Consider the following 18,187-nt stretch of genomic DNA (forward strand, 5'->3'; position numbering starts at 1 on the left):
TACATCTTTACAGACTYCCTCTYAGTGAATGGCGTACTTTTAATCAAACCAACTACCATTGCAGACGACGAGCTCGAGTTGCCCTACACATCTGACAACCCACCGATAGAATTGATCCTGACATACCAAATATATGCTACACCCAAAGGGCAATTAGATATAAAAATATAATAACAGTAATAACATTATATGGAACCCCACATTCAAATTGTAAATAATATTGTCTCTTTAATTAAATAAAAAACGATAATTTTAATTATTTTATTAAAGGTAATGAGTATCTAGACATAATTCTAATTTAGACAGCATCTTTAGCTAAGCGTTCCGCTTTTTGCACGACCTCTTCGATTAGTCCAACCATATAGAAAGCGACTTCAGGAAGATGGTCGTACTCACCTGACAAAATTTGATTGAATCCCTTGATAGTTTCTTCMAATGGGACTAGTTTGCCAGCGTGACCAGTGAACACTTCAGCGACCTGGAATGGTTGAGATAGGAAACGTTGAATCTTACATGCGCGAGCAACTGTAAGTTTATCTTCTTCAGACAACTCGTCCATTCCTAAAATAGCAATAATATCTTGCAGGGACTTGTAATCCTGCAAAATTTTCTGGACACCACGCGCTACATACGTTATAATGCTCTTGACCAATGATGTTGGGATCCATGATACGGGATGTGGAATCCAAGGGATCCACAGCGGGATAAATGCCCAATTCTGCAATGGCACGCGATAATTGTAGCATCCAAATGAGCAAATGTTGTTGCTGGAGCAGGATCAGTCAAAACATCAGCTGGCACATAAATGGCCTGCACTGAGGTGATGGAACCTTTCTTTGTAGTTGTAATACGTTCTTGCATAGAACCCATATCTGTGGCTAGTGTTGGTTGGTAACCCACAGCAGATGGAATACGACCCAACAAGGCAGATACTTCTGAACCAGCTTGGGTGAAGCGGAAAATGTTGTCAATGAAAAGCAGCACATCTTGACCTTCCTGATCGCGGAAGTACTCGGCAACAGTCAATCCAGTTAATGGAACGCGGGCACGAGCACCTGGGTGTTCATTCATTTGGCCGTACACCAAAGCGACCTTCGATGTCTTATCCTTCAACGAAATTAGACCAGACTCAATCATTTCATTATACAAATCATTTCCTTCGCGAGTGCGTTCGCCTACTCCGGCAAACACAGAATAACCACCATGAGCTTTTGCCACATTATTAATAAGTTCCATAATCAATACGGTTTTACCGACACCAGGCGTGGAGCACGATTTTCCACCTCCAAAGCATTTAAGATTGGAGGCAAGTCATCGTCATACTGGACATCAACGACGGCACCAATTACAGCTACAATNTACGTTATAATGCTCTTGACCAATGATGTTGGGATCCATGATACGGGATGTGGAATCCAAGGGATCCACAGCGGGATAAATGCCCAATTCTGCAATGGCACGCGATAATACAGTTGTAGCATCCAAATGAGCAAATGTTTTTGCTGGAGCAGGATCAGTCAAATCATCAGCTGGCACATAAATGGCTTGCACTGAGGTGATGGAACCTTTCTTTGTAGTTGTAATTCGTTCTTGCATAGAACCCATATCTATGGCTAGTGTTGGTTTGTAACCCACAGCAGATGGAATACGACCCAACAAGGCAGATACTTCTGAACCAGCTTGGGTAAAGCGGAAAATGTTGTCAATGAAAAGCAGCACATCTTGACCTTCCTGATCGCGGAAGTACTCGGCAACAGTTAATCCAGTTAATGCAACGCGGGCACGAGCACCTGGGGGTTCATTCATTTGGCCGTACACCAAAGTGACATTCGATGTCTTATCCTTCATCGAAATTACACCAGACTCAATCATTTCATTATACAAATCATTTCCTTCGCGAGTGCATTCGTCTACTCCGGCAAACACAGAATAACCACCATGAGCTTTTGCCACATTATTAATAAGTTCCATAATCAATACGGTTTTACCGACACCGGCGCCCCCGAACAATCCAATTTTACCACCCTTGGCATAAGGGGCTAACAAATCGACCACTTTAATTCCAGTTACCAGAATTTTTTGTTCGACCGACATGTCCACGAATTCTGGAGCTTCAGCGTGAATAGGGGCAGTCTTTTTGGTTGGGATGGGACCACGTTCATGTTGTTGTTGTTGTTATAACGATTATCAGTCCCCGTTGGGATGGTGAGGGTTATCAGTGTTGTCGCCGATGTCATCTAACGGGAGGCCCAGKAAACGTGCTGTTTCGACGGGGTCGGACCAAAGGGAAAAGGGTGTTAGATGGGTGGGGTTGGTTGGGCATGCAAAGAKGTGGCCAGTGTCATGCGGAGACTCGTTGCATGCAGGACATTCGTTGGGTATGTCAGGGTCTATTCTCGATAGGTAGGAGTTTAGCCTGCTACAATATCCAGNCGTGGAGCACGATTTTCCACCTCCAAAGCATTTAAGATTGGAGGCAAGTCATCGTCATACTGGACATCAACGACGGCACCAATTACAGCTACAATCTATTGTATTATGTAATCAATATTAACATCTACATATTGAATTATGCAATCTCAAAAGTAAACATACTTTGCCATTGGACCCAGCCGCTACTTGGCTTGCGGCTTTTGATGCAGCACCACGGGCTGAAATATCCAGATAATATATTGTATTATTTATCTTGTTTATACTCGTTTAAAAAAACAAAGTCCGAACTTAACAGCACATTAATTCAGAACCACCATACAAGTATTATTCTCATTATGTAATGAATAACAATTTTTCAAGTGTCGGCATAATGTTTTACATAGTTCACTTGTTTCAAATTAGACTCCTGCATGAATGTACCCAAATCTTGCTTAACAGACCTGTACAGTAGTATAGTGTTCTTAAAACTACTGCACCCATTCTTTGTTATACAGTATACCTCTTCGGGTAGGAGTAGGTAGCACAGCATTATCTCACTTATAGTGAGAACAGTATATGGTTGTACTCTTCGTGAGTGAGTACTACATTTGTCTTTTTTTAAATAAGGTGGATCTGAAAATTTAAAAAATTCGATTTTTTTTGTTTGCTTTATTAAATTCTACAATACCTCTACAATATAGTCCTAAATTTTAAAGTTGATCTGAGTAATAATTTCGGAGATACAACCTTGAGAACTTGTGCACTCAAAGCTAGCTGCACTTAGCCCTGTCTTTAAACGCGTTTACTGTGCTTTTGAAGTCGGTGGACACGATTTCTCGAAAAGTCATCGACCGATTTAGTTCGTACTGTGTACACGTTTTTGAAATATTATTATCTAGTTATTGAACGAAGGGTTTCTTCTTGTTTCATTACAACTTATTTTTCTGACCAAAAAATGCCGAAAATTGTACCAAAAATGAGATTTTTGGTTCAAAGTCCGAGAAAAGAAGGACAATTTTAATATTTTTTATTTCCTACGTTCAAAAACGAGATTTATATACGTACTAACAGAACATGCTTAGTTTTTTAATTTTATATTAACCAATAATAAGTTATGCTGTCCACGGTGAGATCACTTTTTTGATTTTTCAACATTTTTCTATCGAAATTTCAGGAGATATTGTTCTAATATATACCTTTGATATAACATATTATATTTTTCAAATAAAATCGTAAAAAGACTTTTTCTTTGTACCTCTGAAACCCACCTAACCCCTTAAGCGAAATTATAAGGACAGCGTGCCTGTGCTATTATACAAATGTGCAGATGAGTTCAGTATTATTCAATACGTCCATAAACATGCAATGAACGCACAAGAAAATGTAAGATTTTGTTTCAATAAAATGAAATCTATTTTGCAACTAGAAATAATTGTTGTTTTACATGTTTGTGATTGTCTTTTGTATATTTGTGGCAATATAGTGCCCGTGCCCCAGGCAAAAACAGTTATTGTCCATTTTATGTATGTACATACATATGTGAATGTTAATTATTATATATATTGAAACTAAATTCTTTGAAATCAGACTATACCGTTGGACAGATCAAATGAGCTTCCATTTAAGGAGTACGCTGCGATTATAAAATCAAAATTATTAGCTGGTGAGCTTAAGCCCACCGTTTCACGTGGTCGAAGCAAAATGTTGGAGACCTTTTTCCGAGTACTTGATAAAAACGGCATAGAAACGACTAATGCAGTAGTGTGCAACACTTGTAAAAATGTGTATAAATTAGACAAAAGCACATCTAATTTGGTCAAACACAAGTGCTACATAATGGCCAATAACAGTCTTCCTGCCGTTGATGTTGATATTGAAACAAAAAAGAAATGCATCAAACTAGCAACTGAGTGGATGGTCACAGAAGGCACACTTAAAAACCTCCTGCTAGCAGTAGAATCAATGGGTAGAGCCTCATGTACTGTTAAGAATTATAACATGTTATTGGTTATATTGGAATCTATATTTTATATCAATATTTCTTAGGCAATGAAATTAAAAACAAATTTAACAGAATTTTGCGTGACTTTGGATGTGATTTGCTGATGGACAATCCAATCATTGTTACTGGCCGAGGCGCCAATATGAAAGCCGCTTTCAACGAACTGGGCACATTACACTGTGTAAACCACTTGGTGCACAAAGTGATTGGCGAAGTTGTAAATGAGGTATCCGAATTGCTGCATCTAGTTAACCGTTGCAACAAGCTTGTTAAGTATTTTAAAAAAATCTGGTCAAAACACGACATTGACAACAACCCTAAAAAGCTACTGTCCAACTCGTTGGTATACGATTTTTAACCTACTTAAGTCGGTTGAGTCAGAGAACGTAAAGTATAGAGAAGGTGCAAATCAAAATCTGTATGATGTTCGATTGCGCGGTTAACAGAGCTGATAGATTTATAGTAGGGAATTCACCATTTACGCTGCTATTTAGCAGAATTGAGCACGTTCTCTGGCAAAAATATATGTAAAAGGACTGAATTCATGCGAGAATAAATAATGAGAAATGCTTTGTAGAAAAATATACAAAGTCACACAAAGAATGTAAAAAAGCATTAACATTAATAACAAAAAAATGTAAGTAAAAATCTGTTAACTTTGGTGCATACGTATCTAATAATTTAATTAATTTTAGGGTTTTAAAATATAAAAGAACAGCTCAGGCTGCAGCATAACATTAAATCACTTTGTATATGACATACTCAGAAGGAAGTAAAATGAACAAAGACCGTAGTTACACATTTATTGTAATAGATAAATACTTATATTATAATAGATAACTAGTTCCTCCATTTCATTGAATAAAATAATTTAAATATCTTAAAAAACATTAAAACTATTATAACGAATGCAACCGTTTTTACATTGTGAGGTTTGCTTCCAGACGTCGTAAATTTGTGAGGAAATTGCGACTATTTGTGCTTTTGAAATCACCTCAGCATACGAAAACCTCACAATAGTGGAAGTTGTGATTTTTGTGAGGCATTAGAATAGGGCTGTATTTCGATGTTCAATGGTTTTCTCGCTCTTACCAATAGTCTTGTTCTAAGGTACCCTTATATGCATACTTCTTTTGTTATGTATTGGTTAACAAAATTATACATTTACATATATTATACTATCAAACTATTCACAGTGTGAGGGCATTAGAATAGGGCTGTATTTCGATGTTCAATGGTTTTCTCGCTCTTACCAATAGTCTTGTTCTAAGGTACCCTTATATGCATACTTCTTTCGTTATGTATTGGTTAACAAAATTATACATTTACATATATTAAACTATCAAACTATTCACAGTCTGTTAAAGCTAACAAATAATTTTGTTAGAGAATAGGTTACCTATGTGTTATATATGGGCTTAGGCGCAAGGCATACTCGGCACCCACCAACCGGTGTGGGTGGTGCTGACAAGCACCAACCGGAAGTTTAGTTTCCTTGACGCTCTCTCACCTAAGGAGCGGCCGTTGTTTGAGGAACATGCCAATGTGAATGACGACGACATGCCCTTATTTAGCGGCGCTCGCCGAGCGAAAGTGACTATAGCCGCTGAGGAAGCTATGAGCGCCGCCAAGACCCCCCTAAGAAGGATAAGCGGCTTGGACTCGGGGAGTCGCATCGGCAGAGAGCAGCAGCTGGTAAACCCGGCGGGTGCGATAACCCTCGCAGGAAGGGTATGAGCGGTGCCAGCCTGACATGGTACTTGCGAAACCTGCGGGATGGGAAGAGTCCCGAGGAAGCGGAGCCTATGGCCAAGGGCAGGAACAGAGTCGAGGATACACTGTTCCATCCTCGGCAATGAAGCGTCTCATGACCGTGTCAGCTCGCGTGCAAGGCAGCGGGACTAGCGACTGTGGCCCGGGCCGTGCAACCTTGACCACAATGCGAGGTGATGGAAGGGCAGCGCCCTCGGCCACCTATGCTCAAACCGCGAAGCGGAAGGGCGGGCAGATAACGCCCCCCCCGATCCAAAAGGACGAGGGGCAGCATGGCTGATGCTGTTAAAGGCATCCGCATGGCTGTACTGCCTCAGAACTACCCAGCGGAGTCGCTGGAATCGGACGAGCTTATCATGTTCTAGGACCACCTTATGGAAGACGTATTCAGAGGGAATGAATACGCGGCGTCCTTCCTTGGTGTGGAGTTTAAAGGAGGCATGCTACAGGTGGGCTTTAAGGACGCGACGTCCACCAACTGGCTGCTTCTTCCCAAAGCTACCGGGAGCAAGGAAGCTGACAAGGCGTGCTACTCAACAAAGCAGGATTATCGCAAAACAGGCAGTGACTGTTCCAGCCCCGGAGATGGAAAGAATGCAGGTGAATGAGGTTGCGAATCAACCTAGCGAGAGCAGGGCTGGAGAGGCTACACCTGCTGCGACCTCCGACATCCCTGATGATAGTTCCTGTGGCCAGAGAGCAGAGGTACCCTCCACGCAGGAACTCCTCGATTGGCTAGGAGACCCACTGGATGGCAGCGGAATTGACGGAGGGGATGAGGGTCTGCCCCTCATCGAACGACTATTATAGTGGCCGTCAACACGCAAGTTGCATGGGTGAACTCGCGTCACGCGGCGGCGGCTTCAGCTGTCATAACGTGCAGGTTCACAGCGGATGAATGAAGCTGACCCAGGAGCCTTGAATCTATAGAGGAGAGGTTAAAGGCCTTAAGACAGAGTTTAATTAGGTAGGATGGGATCTCTCTAGCGAGAGACCTAGAACTTGCATATTGGTCAGAAATAATATCGAATTTTTCTGCATTTCAGAGTTAATGGCGCAGGAGGCGGCAGTGCATGCCAAGGATTTCGAAGAAAAATACTTCATTTTGGCATCGGCCTATTTTCCAGGGGAGGCATCTACGGTACCCCTGGATGTGGTGGAAAGACTGGTGGAGTACTGCAGAAGGTTCAGACTTAATTTAATCACTGGCTGCTACGCGAACGCCCACCACTTGGAATGGTTCAGTACAAACTGCAACGCAAGAACTGATTCTCTTTTAGAGTACTTATTACTTAATAACTTAGCGATAGGCAATGTGGGATGTGAACCAACATTCATAACTATAAGCAGAAGAGAGGTGCTGGACATCTCCTTGAACAATGAGCCTGCGAACGTATTGGTCTCACAATGTAGAGTTTCAACGGAGCCCTCCTTGTCAGACCACAGGAGTGTAAGGTTCACGCTAAAAGTAGCGGTCAGAAAACTCTCCCCTGCCAATAGCGTTTCAGGCCCAAGAATGGAGAGTAGGCTATCTGCGCTGAACGGGTCTATTATTAGCGCTTATCATGGCAGTTGCCCCCTAAAAGTGTCCACAGAATCGCATAAACGGGATAGTACGGAGGCTGGGGAGAATACAGGAGCTTCCTCACCTTATATATTAAGGAGATTAGGTCTGCAAAGCAGGCAAGCTTCAGGAGATTCTGCGAAAATGTCACTTCTACACCAGAAGCGGCTCGGCTGCATAAGACTCTGGCGAGAGGCACGACTGACGCAGTAATAGAAATCAGAAGAGGTGACGGTACGTTTACGACCAGCGCAGAAGACAGAGCTACCGAACTTCGGCGTGCGCACTTCCCGGAGACTATTCGGGAAGAGCAATGTCAATCCGTGATCGAACACAGGCCATCCCGCGATGATTGGATAATCGCTAAGCAACTATATACGGCGGACTCTTCAAGTGGGCAATGGCCTAGTTTGAGAAATTCAAGTCTCCGGGAGTGGATGGCATCTTTCTTGCGCTGTAACAGGAAGGGGAGCAGTTCCTTCTGTCACACCTGATTCGGCTGCTGAGAGAGAGTCTCGCAATGGCGTACATCCCTTAAATATTGAGGACAGCTAGGGTGATCTTCAAACACAAATTAGAAAGGAAAGACTATTCATTGCAAAAATACTTCAGGCCAATCAGTTTAACGTCTTTCCTACTAAAAAACATGCAGAAGACCGTAGACCATGAAGTAAAGTCAAAAGCGCTGAAGAGGGCAACCCTGCATGCGGCTCAGGGGGCCTATTCTGTAACTCGATTCGAAAATGAATTTTCTCGAATTCGAATTTTTTGTATTCGGTAACTCTAGTTTCGCATTTTCAATCCTTATTTCGAATAGTGAATCCAAATTAAGAAAATTTGGAACTATGTAATTCGAATTTAATTGTTAAATGTATTCGAGTTTCGTATAAAATATTCGTTAGCTTATGAGTTGTAGAATAAAGACGTTTTGAAAAATGTAAGTATTTTAATAAGTTTTATTACATATTACACTATAGATAAATTAAAAAAAATATTATTTTTAATAGGGACTCGGTTAGCAACAGTCAGCACACTAAACAAAGCCAATTTGATACAATGGTGGAGTTTATGGAATCACAKCCAAACTTGGCCAAAGGCTACATAAAATGTGCGGACGCTAAACAAACAAGTAAACATTTGTGGGAGCGGTTGAGTGAAAAATTAAATGGAGGTGGACAACCCATAAGGGACATGCCTTCGTGGAAAAAGGTAAATTTCTGTGTGAAGAAAATTATTTTGCTATTATACGTTACATGCGTCACCCAAATGTAGCCCTGTGCGGTCACGTACCGGAACTAAAAACAATCTCTTGAAAATGCAAGTAGACGGGCAAATAAAGTTTCACAATGATTGTACCAAGATTTTAAAAGACGTGAATGACAATTTAAAATATTTAGTTGAGTTTAATAAAAAACTTGTTGAATAAAATGAAGAAAAAATAGAACTAGAAAGACAAAAACTAAAGTTTGCAAAGTTAAAGCATCAGTACAAAATTAAAAGCGACAGGGAGAGGAACAATATAAGAATTGCAAAACTTAAAATCAAGGAACAAATGTTAAATGTTAATACCCGGTAATTTTACTTATTGAAATGAATGAATAATTGAAAGAAATAAATGGATTGCTTTTTAGTTACTTTATTTAAATTACGAACGCAAGCTTATTTTAATTCGGTCTCGTATTGTTTGCGCAATTCGTGAAAACTCGTTTTGATCTACGTTAGGTAAAGCCAAATTAGATCGTTCTTCATTAATTTCAATTACTGTTGGTGCTTCAACGTTGTATATGAGGCAAATGTTATGAAGGGCACAACAAACGTTCAAAATTTTAACAACTTTTTTTGGTGCATAGTGAAGCTCTCTTCCAGCAAGCAGGCATCGAAAACGACTTTTTAAAATTCCAAATACACACTCGATTATTGATCTTGCTTTTGTAAATTTTTCATTGTACAAACTTTCAAGTGAATTTTCTTCTGCATTGCGGTAAGGCGTAAGGAGCCATGGCTCTAATGGGTATCCAGAATCACCTTAAATAGGATAGATAATGAATAATTAGTAAACGTTAGACTATTTATAAATACAAGTACAAGCGGTTTGAATAAAATCACCGACCAATTAACCATGAAGATTTATCTCCATTTTGGTATTTGGATAGCATGTATTGTCCTTCGTTTGAAAGGCTGCATACGTGAGTATCATGCGCTGCTCCACCGTAAACTCCATTTACAGCTCTTATATACATATTATGGTCACAAATCTAATTATAAAGTATAATAAATAAGTCTGAATAAAACGTCGTAATATAAACTTACCACCATAGCATTGACGCTATGCTTTAGCTTTCGATTAAAAAAGAGATGTTCATCTTTTACAGGGCTAACCATCTGGATATGAGTTCCATCAACAGCACCTATTATTTCTGGTAATCCAAATTTTGAATAAAAAAAAAACTCTTAGCTTTACGTTTTTCTTGTGAGCTCATTTAAAATTTTATATGTTTCGGACACATTGTTTCTTCAATAGCATTGAACACTTCTGCAATACCTTTAGATGTAATTGACTGTGCCAACCCTGCGAACCTTGCCCTATTTGATGTTGATTGCCGCCTTCACCAAGGCATTTTAAAGTAACAGCAAGTTTTATAGCTGGATTTATTGCCGTGGATCTTATAGGTACCGTTAGTTCTTCAGTTATGCCTCTTAAGACATAATCAAAGTTTTCTTTAGATAGTCTGAAGTTTTGTATGAAGCTATAATCCCAAATGCAAAAACAGTTTATAACCGAACATAATACATACTTATGTACATAACAAATTACCTTTTTTGCGATTATTCCATAATATTAAATTCATTTCTTATATATCTTCTCATAATCCTTTCCTGAATAATTTCCTCGTCCTCCATCCACAATGCAACGGAATTCATATTTTTCGAACAAATTTAAACTTATTTCATTTTATTTTGACATTTAGCATTCGAAAATACTGGCACAGGGTGGTACAACTTTCGCATATTTATAAACTTAATTGGACTTTTTTACAGAATGCTAAAACAAATTCGAGTCGAATATTAAATTCGAATAGAATTTACTTAGCATGCTTACAGAGCGGGCAGATCTACTAGTACGTCTCTGTACCAGCTAACTTCTGAGATAGAGAGTTCACTGGATAGTGGGGAGGTGATGCTGTGCGCTTTCTTGGACATCGCAGGTGCTTTGACACAATCAAGCCCCTTCTTAACCTGAATGCAAAAGCACGCTGTATGTATGACAATCAGGTCAAGAGGGGGTGCACCTAGTAAAACCTGCATCGCATCCGTTGAGACGGTGCGACATACAGGCAAACAAGCAAGCATCATATAACGCTGAATTGAGAGAAGTTTTTGAAACCCCCAGACAGTCGTGGCTGCCTCCCAGCATACATGGGCTCCATATATGGCACAGGCCACAAAAAGCCACGATATATGGTGCGGAAAGTACGACGTCTGAGGCCCCAATCGCTCCTAAAAATGCGGCGTATTTTGCCTACGGCTGCCTGCAGGCGCTCCTTGAGATTCGTCAAGTGTGGAGTAAAACACATCCTTTCACGCATAGTCAAGCACAGTGTCCATTATAAGATTCCAAATATAATATATGGACCACAGATGGAACCCTGCGGGCAGCCGCGAACTACTCCAATCTTCACACTCCCATTCATGTCAACAAGAGAGGCTTCCTGTCCTGTCCGGAATGAACTTCCTTAAGCTTTTACAAATCTCTCCCTTCAAACCATCAAAACCTGAGGACCGTTTAGACCTAACCAGGCGAAAGGCGTACTCCAACTCCCCATCATCTAATGGAGGGACAGGCACCTCTTGTACTTGAGGTACCTGCACCTCCGACCTAGGAAAGAACACACCTAACAGAACCCCCGCACACTCTCTCCACGACGATAACAGAGTCTCACCGACGCGAGAAGAGGTGACATCCTCCCTCCTACGACCCCGGAAGATCCTATAGATCTGACCCCAGGGGTCGTTCTATTCTCTCTGACAAAACTCCTCCAATCTTTCTCTTTAAATTTCACTATCATCTTCTTATACTCCCTATCCGCATAACTAAATTCATATTTAAGCTGGGAGAGCCTCTGAGAATTGGACCGTCGGGCGCGTTGAAACTTTCGCCCCAATCGCCTGATAGTCCTCCTCTTCAAGGTTAACTCACGGATCCACTACTTAATTTTGCTAACTCTAGAACACTCATACCTACAAAAAACCCTATCATTAACCCCTCAAACTACCGCCATTTGTTCGTCCACCCCTAACTCTTCAAAAGCCCTAAACGGTATTCCCAACACCACATCCTTAACCGAGAGTCCATATAATTTGAATCAAATTATGATCACTCAATCCCCTTAACCTCCCATCTAACGCTGAAGCCCTACTTGCTGCCTCATTCATAAGCGTCACGTCAATGTCGCGCACCCCCCCAGGCCCTTCGAACGTATACCATTCGCTCGGCTTATTTAAAATGTGGAGGCTATTAGCCACCACCCATTCGCTTATTGCCTCGCCTTGACTGTGGCTTTAGTATCCAGACGGATGCCGGGATACCTTACTCAACCACATCGAGGGCGAGCCATTCACATCCAGCCCTAGGATAAATGGGCTACTACTCGCAAATAGTAGTAGCTTATCCATGTAGCCCAGGTAGGGGCTCGCTATACTTACAATATAAACTAGCGACAATCATCCTATCGAACTCCCCTTGTATACCTACTGTTCAAAAATTAACATGTATGTTGATACCAAAGGACATTCAGTACGTATCAATATATTTAATTTTATTATACTTAAGAATATTCAACATATTAGATAAGATATGACACTGTGTAATTACAAACTACTTTAAAAGCACATACACGTCCACTAATTTTGAATAATTACTTTTTCCCTCCGCAATATGTTCAAATATATTGAACAGGCTTATATTCGCCAATTCTGAGGCAGTACAAAGCAAATACAAAAATAAACGCATAAAGATACATATATTTATATGAGGCACGTATGCATTTATATGCAAACCGTATGCACTCATCAATTAACAAGCAAACATATTTACTTCCAACAAGAACACTGACAGTCAGCTGAACGTATATTTGACTGCCAAAGCTGAAAGAAATGCAGTCAGCGCGCAGAACAAAGTTTCTATCATTTTCTTAAGGGCCTAGTGAAAAAACTGATGTAAACAAACGCATGCATGTGAGCTTGCATCTCTCTTTAACACACTGGTATTCGGAATTAAATCAGTATATATCTCTACTRCTTACTCTCATGCTTTTTCTTGGTTCATTGCTGACCACAAATCTGTCAAAGCTAAAAATTGTCAATAATGACTGAAAAGCTAACATAGCTGCAATTTGTCATTTATGACTGTAAATCTTTCAATGATGAAACTTTTACTTATTTGTTTAGTTTTAGTTTTATCGTTATTCATTTATAATCTGAATATTAAAATAACATTTATGTCAAAAATGTTGTAAAAAATTAATATAACTCTGTATAATTAATTACATCATAATTAAATTCGATATCTTATAAAATTTCTTTTTAAATCTATTTTACATTATAATATATTAAATCATAATAATTCATATTTCAAATCACAATAATTCATGTTTCAAAATCATAATGGTAATAAAATAAAATAAAATTATTGAAAAATTTTATTAATTGTTTCTTTTCCTATCAATATATTTTTTTTGGTTATTTCGGTGGTGACCCCGTTCAATAGACCTCCGTATACTCTTTTCYAAATTGAAAGATCCTTGTGGCTTGTAAACGACTATAAAATTGAAATTAATTAAAAATAGTTTTCTATTGCTTTTAAATTAAACTTATTTACCTCTTAAAACTTCTTCGAAGATTTTTAGCTTACATAATGCTTGTTTTTCTCCTCTTCCAGTAGGCTGTCTGCAAATATATATTAAAAGAGTTTTCAATATTGTCCGATGTCCCTTTAAGTTTGTGGACATAACTGATCTGTAAAATAATAATATATAAATGTAAATAGTAATTTTTAAGATGTTGATATTATAAATAATCTTTTTTACCATAGATACCATAGAACATCCCTCAAAGTTTTGAATAGGTGAAAGGCTTGCTACCTGGTCGAGAGCCTCGTCTTTTTCCTCTCCGGTCATGAGGCACACCGATCGCTCAATTTTTCAGGGAACCAGGGAATCAGGGAACTCTGTGCTAGCATTTCCGATCTATCAATAGGCTGTGAAAACACAAATATATTATTTTATTTGTGATTATATCTTTATATATAAATATTTACTTTTTGTTCCAATGTTTCTAATTTGTCCGTAATTTGTTTCTGATTCCCTGTTATCAACACTTGTCCATTATTTAGTGAACCTAATGTATCGAATAATATCTGTTGCTATGTATTTTAAAAAAGAGCCGCATTAATATCTAAATTGTAAAACTTATAGAATATTTACTTACATTTGATTCTAAATGTATCTTATCCAATATTTCTCTCTGCTTTCCCAGAATTTCGTTTAGAATGGCCATCGTATTTAATTCTTGAGTTGGTACATTCTCCTTATCTTGTGAAGGGGTTGAGGTTGTTGATACGTTGTCTTTTATAATATATAACTTCCTTGGGATCAATATCTAATGATCTGAAATAGATATTTAAATATTATTAATGGAATACGACTGCCTTATATTTCTGTTTTCTTACCATTTTCTTCTTGGCTTTCAAAGACTGATTCGCCAAACATATTGCTTGTAGAACTCATGTAAAATTAAAATTTGTATTAAATTTATGTTATTAAAATCATTTAAGCAGAATCTTGATAATATAGTAAACTGTAGAATCACAAAACATATATCACTTAAACAACGCACGAAATATAATAATTCGATTTAGAATTCACTGAATTAACGCGCAACACTTCTCGTTTGTGGCAAGAATAACAGTAAACATTTTTTTGCGCAACATTTTATAAACGTACATATATGGAATTGTATGTATCTCTTTTTACAGGGTTGCTTTTCTGCATACAGATCAGTGTTGATAAACGATGTTTAGTGTTGAAAAGTGTTTATTTTAAAAAAAATCAACATTGACAGTCATTTTAAATTTAATTTTACTGTCAATGATGACAGTGTTGAATAATTAAGCTATTTCATTCTTAAATATATAAGCAATATCATTCATAGGTTTCTCTTTTTAACATAAGCATTGACAGTCATTTGAGTGTCATTTTTTCGTCAGATCTGACACAAATGCGTGTATTAGTGAAACAATCAGCAGTTTCTTGTAGGGCTTAAGATAACATATTGACCTAAGATGAGCAATTGAATACAAATGTGCATGTGCACTTGAAAAACAACCCCATACGATGTAGCATAAACAATGCGCTACATACATATAAACATGCACACATACACATATTATAAATTAAGGTAGTTAAGTTAGTTCTTAAAATTTTATATAAACACGTGAATATTCTAAATAAAATCAGACTAAAATAGATCTCGTAGAATGAAATACTTCTCATAGACTGAAATAGTTCTCAAGGAACAAGATTTGACTGTCAATTATTTCCTCCCAACAGTGGTAAGGAATATTTGATAAAGCACCTCCGGCAGACATCTACTCTGGCCCTATATTCAGCCACTCTGTGATCAAACACCATGCAACGGAAGCAGCCAGCGACGGGGCTATCCGGAAGGAGAACCACTTTATGTAGCACCTACCTGCCTCCAGGAGGGCGGACACCATCTTGTCCGTACCCTAAAGGATGACATTGGTGCTATTTTCAGTTTTAACCCTCCAGGGACGACTGACCCCTTACTTCCGACCCCTGGGACGCCGGGCTGAAATCCTGGAGGTTCAGCCGGAGTAGCTCTTCCATGAATTTTAAATGGGGGATCTCCGTATGGACCCCCTGGACCACAACCCGACGACCCAACTTCCGATTGACAGAGACGTCCAACCCCACCTTCTCGAATTTCTTATTATTCGCCACTATTTCCCTCTCTAGAACAGAGGGAGTACGAATAACCGCCCCTAGACCTTTAATAGGTCTAACTTCGTGGATCCTCACACCAAGTCATAACTTCAAAGTCGTAGATTATTTCGTTTATCTTGGAACTAGAATCAACACCAACAACAATGACATCCTCGAAATCCCACGCAGAATATCTCTTGCCAATAGGTACTACTTCGGACTGAATAGGCAATTGAGGAGTAAAGTATTCTCTCGATGAACAAAACCAAAACTCTGTAAATAACCCTTTATTCCCGTCCTACTATGTAGTGCAGAGGCATGGACAATGACAACGTCTGTTGATTCGACGTTACGAGTTTTTGAAAGAAAATTTCTGCAAAAGATTTATGGTCCTTTAGCTTTGGGAACAGCGAATATCAAATTCTATGGAAAGATGAGCTGACTAACTAAGAGACAACGGCTACGCTGGCTAGGTCATATCGAACGTATGGATGAAAATATGCCACCTCTGCTAGAGGCAGTACTCGCCGGGTAAGCACAGGAAGAGGAAGACCTCCACTCCGTTGGAGAGATCAGGTGGAGAAAACCACCTCAGTTCACTATCGGTCGTCACTGTAAACAGACGTGTTTTTTCTCTGCTCCGTGATTATTTCTATTTATTTTAAATTAATGCCGTGTGTTTGCGGACATAGAGTTGATCGTGCTCAGCCCAAGATCAGCTGCCATAAATGCAACCAATTCTTCCACTTGTCGTGTGTGAATTTTTCACAGGCTGATGTGGATTTTTTGCTTAAATCGAAAAACTTTTTTTATTGTAAAGCGTGCGCGGTAGTTCGAAGAAATTCCATTCGTTCGCCGCCGGCGTCGCCATCTGTGCGCATTGCTCAGTGCTCTGACAATGTAAACTCGCAACAACTAAATGCTGACCACTCCTAATAAGGTAAATGCATTGCTTAACTCTCTGCTTGATGAAGTGAGTTCACTGAGAGCTGAACAATCGAAGGCGCTCACTTTAATACAACAATTATGTGATGACCGAAATTCGTTGATCGTTAAGCTTAACGAACTCAAATCAGAGATCTGCATTGTAAAAAATAAATAAAGTTCTCTGCACCAGCCTCGAATGCTCTCTCTGCTGCGTACCCCATTCTCACAGCTGCGACTTCTTTGGGTACAAATGCTTCTAAAATCGCTTCTCTTTCTGATGCCGCTGCTTCTGCTGATAATGTGAGTGTGAATAATGTCGCTCCCGCTATTCCGAAAACATTCTCTGCAGCTTCAACTATTGCTAACTCCATTCTCAACTCTACAACTATTGTGGGTACAAACGCTCAGCCATCTAACGTTGCTGTTTCTGCTCCAACAGATAACTTGAGTGTGGATTATCTCGATCCCGCTTCACCGAAAGCAATCTCTGCCGCTCCGTCTGCTGCTTGCTCTACTCTTTCAATTTCTACTGATAATGTCAGAAATACAGCCCCGTCTAACGTTGCAATCTCTGCCGCTCCGTCTGCTGCTTGCTCTACTCTTTCAATTTCTACTGATAATGTCAGAAATACAGCCCCGTCTAACGTTGCCGCTGCTCCCAATGCTGCTAATGATGCCAATACATATGCTGGTGCTGTTGCTAGGAATATCAACACTCAATCGAAAGCCATAAACAATACATCAGCTGCTGCTAAAGCAGTTCGCCCTTCTGCCGCTGTCAATGCTGCTCAATCAGTCGCCGTTGTTGACTCTGTTAATCTGAGTTCTTCTACTACAATCACTGCTAATGGAAATTCGAAGTTAAAAGTGAGCACTAGGAACAAAAAATCCCCAGCTGCTTCAACTGTTATTGGTGTTAATGCCAATAGTGACCTCGATGTCGTCATACCCAAGAAATGGATTCACCTGTCTGGTTTTAAGAACTCAGTCACTGAGGAAGATATTACAGCTTTTGTTGTTAAACATGCTAATGTTAATAGTGAGCATCTCTTATGTTATAAATTAGTTAAGAAAGATACGAATATTAATAATCTTAAGAGGATAAACTTTAAGTTAGGTGTATCCCCATCTTTTTTTAATGCCGTTTTCTCCTCTTCAGTGTGTAGCAGTTCATCGCAAATTTCGACCTTGTTTAATTATGCTTGATAATGATGATTCTATTCTGGACCAACTATGTATTTGTATCAATGACGCTCTATTCATTGTAGTCTCTTACATCCCTCCTAATAGTCCCCTAGAGTTGTATAACATTTCCTCGCTGGTATTAAATATGGTGAAAGAGAATAATATTTGTGTTYTGGGTGACTTTAATTTAAGCAATATCATCTGGTCTGGTTTTTCCTATAGTCCTGCTCTTATTCCCACCAATCTTTCATCTTCTCAGGAGTTATTTTTCATTGATAGCCTGCTTAGTCCCAATCTGATTCAAATTAACTCATATTCAAA

The 18,187-nt window shown here is 39.3% G+C and overlaps 1 pseudogene; it reads right to left on the bottom strand.

Annotated features, from left to right (window-relative positions):
• Positions 1–298: 298 nt before the first annotated feature.
• On the bottom strand, positions 299–15,525 carry LOC108976574 (annotated as a pseudogene).
• Positions 15,526–18,187: the final 2,662 nt, after the last annotated feature.

This window comes from Bactrocera latifrons, unplaced genomic scaffold (genome assembly GCF_001853355.1).
Source record: "Bactrocera latifrons isolate USDA-ARS-PBARC rearing strain unplaced genomic scaffold, ASM185335v1 scaffold_780, whole genome shotgun sequence".
NCBI lineage: Eukaryota > Metazoa > Arthropoda > Insecta > Diptera > Tephritidae > Bactrocera > Bactrocera latifrons.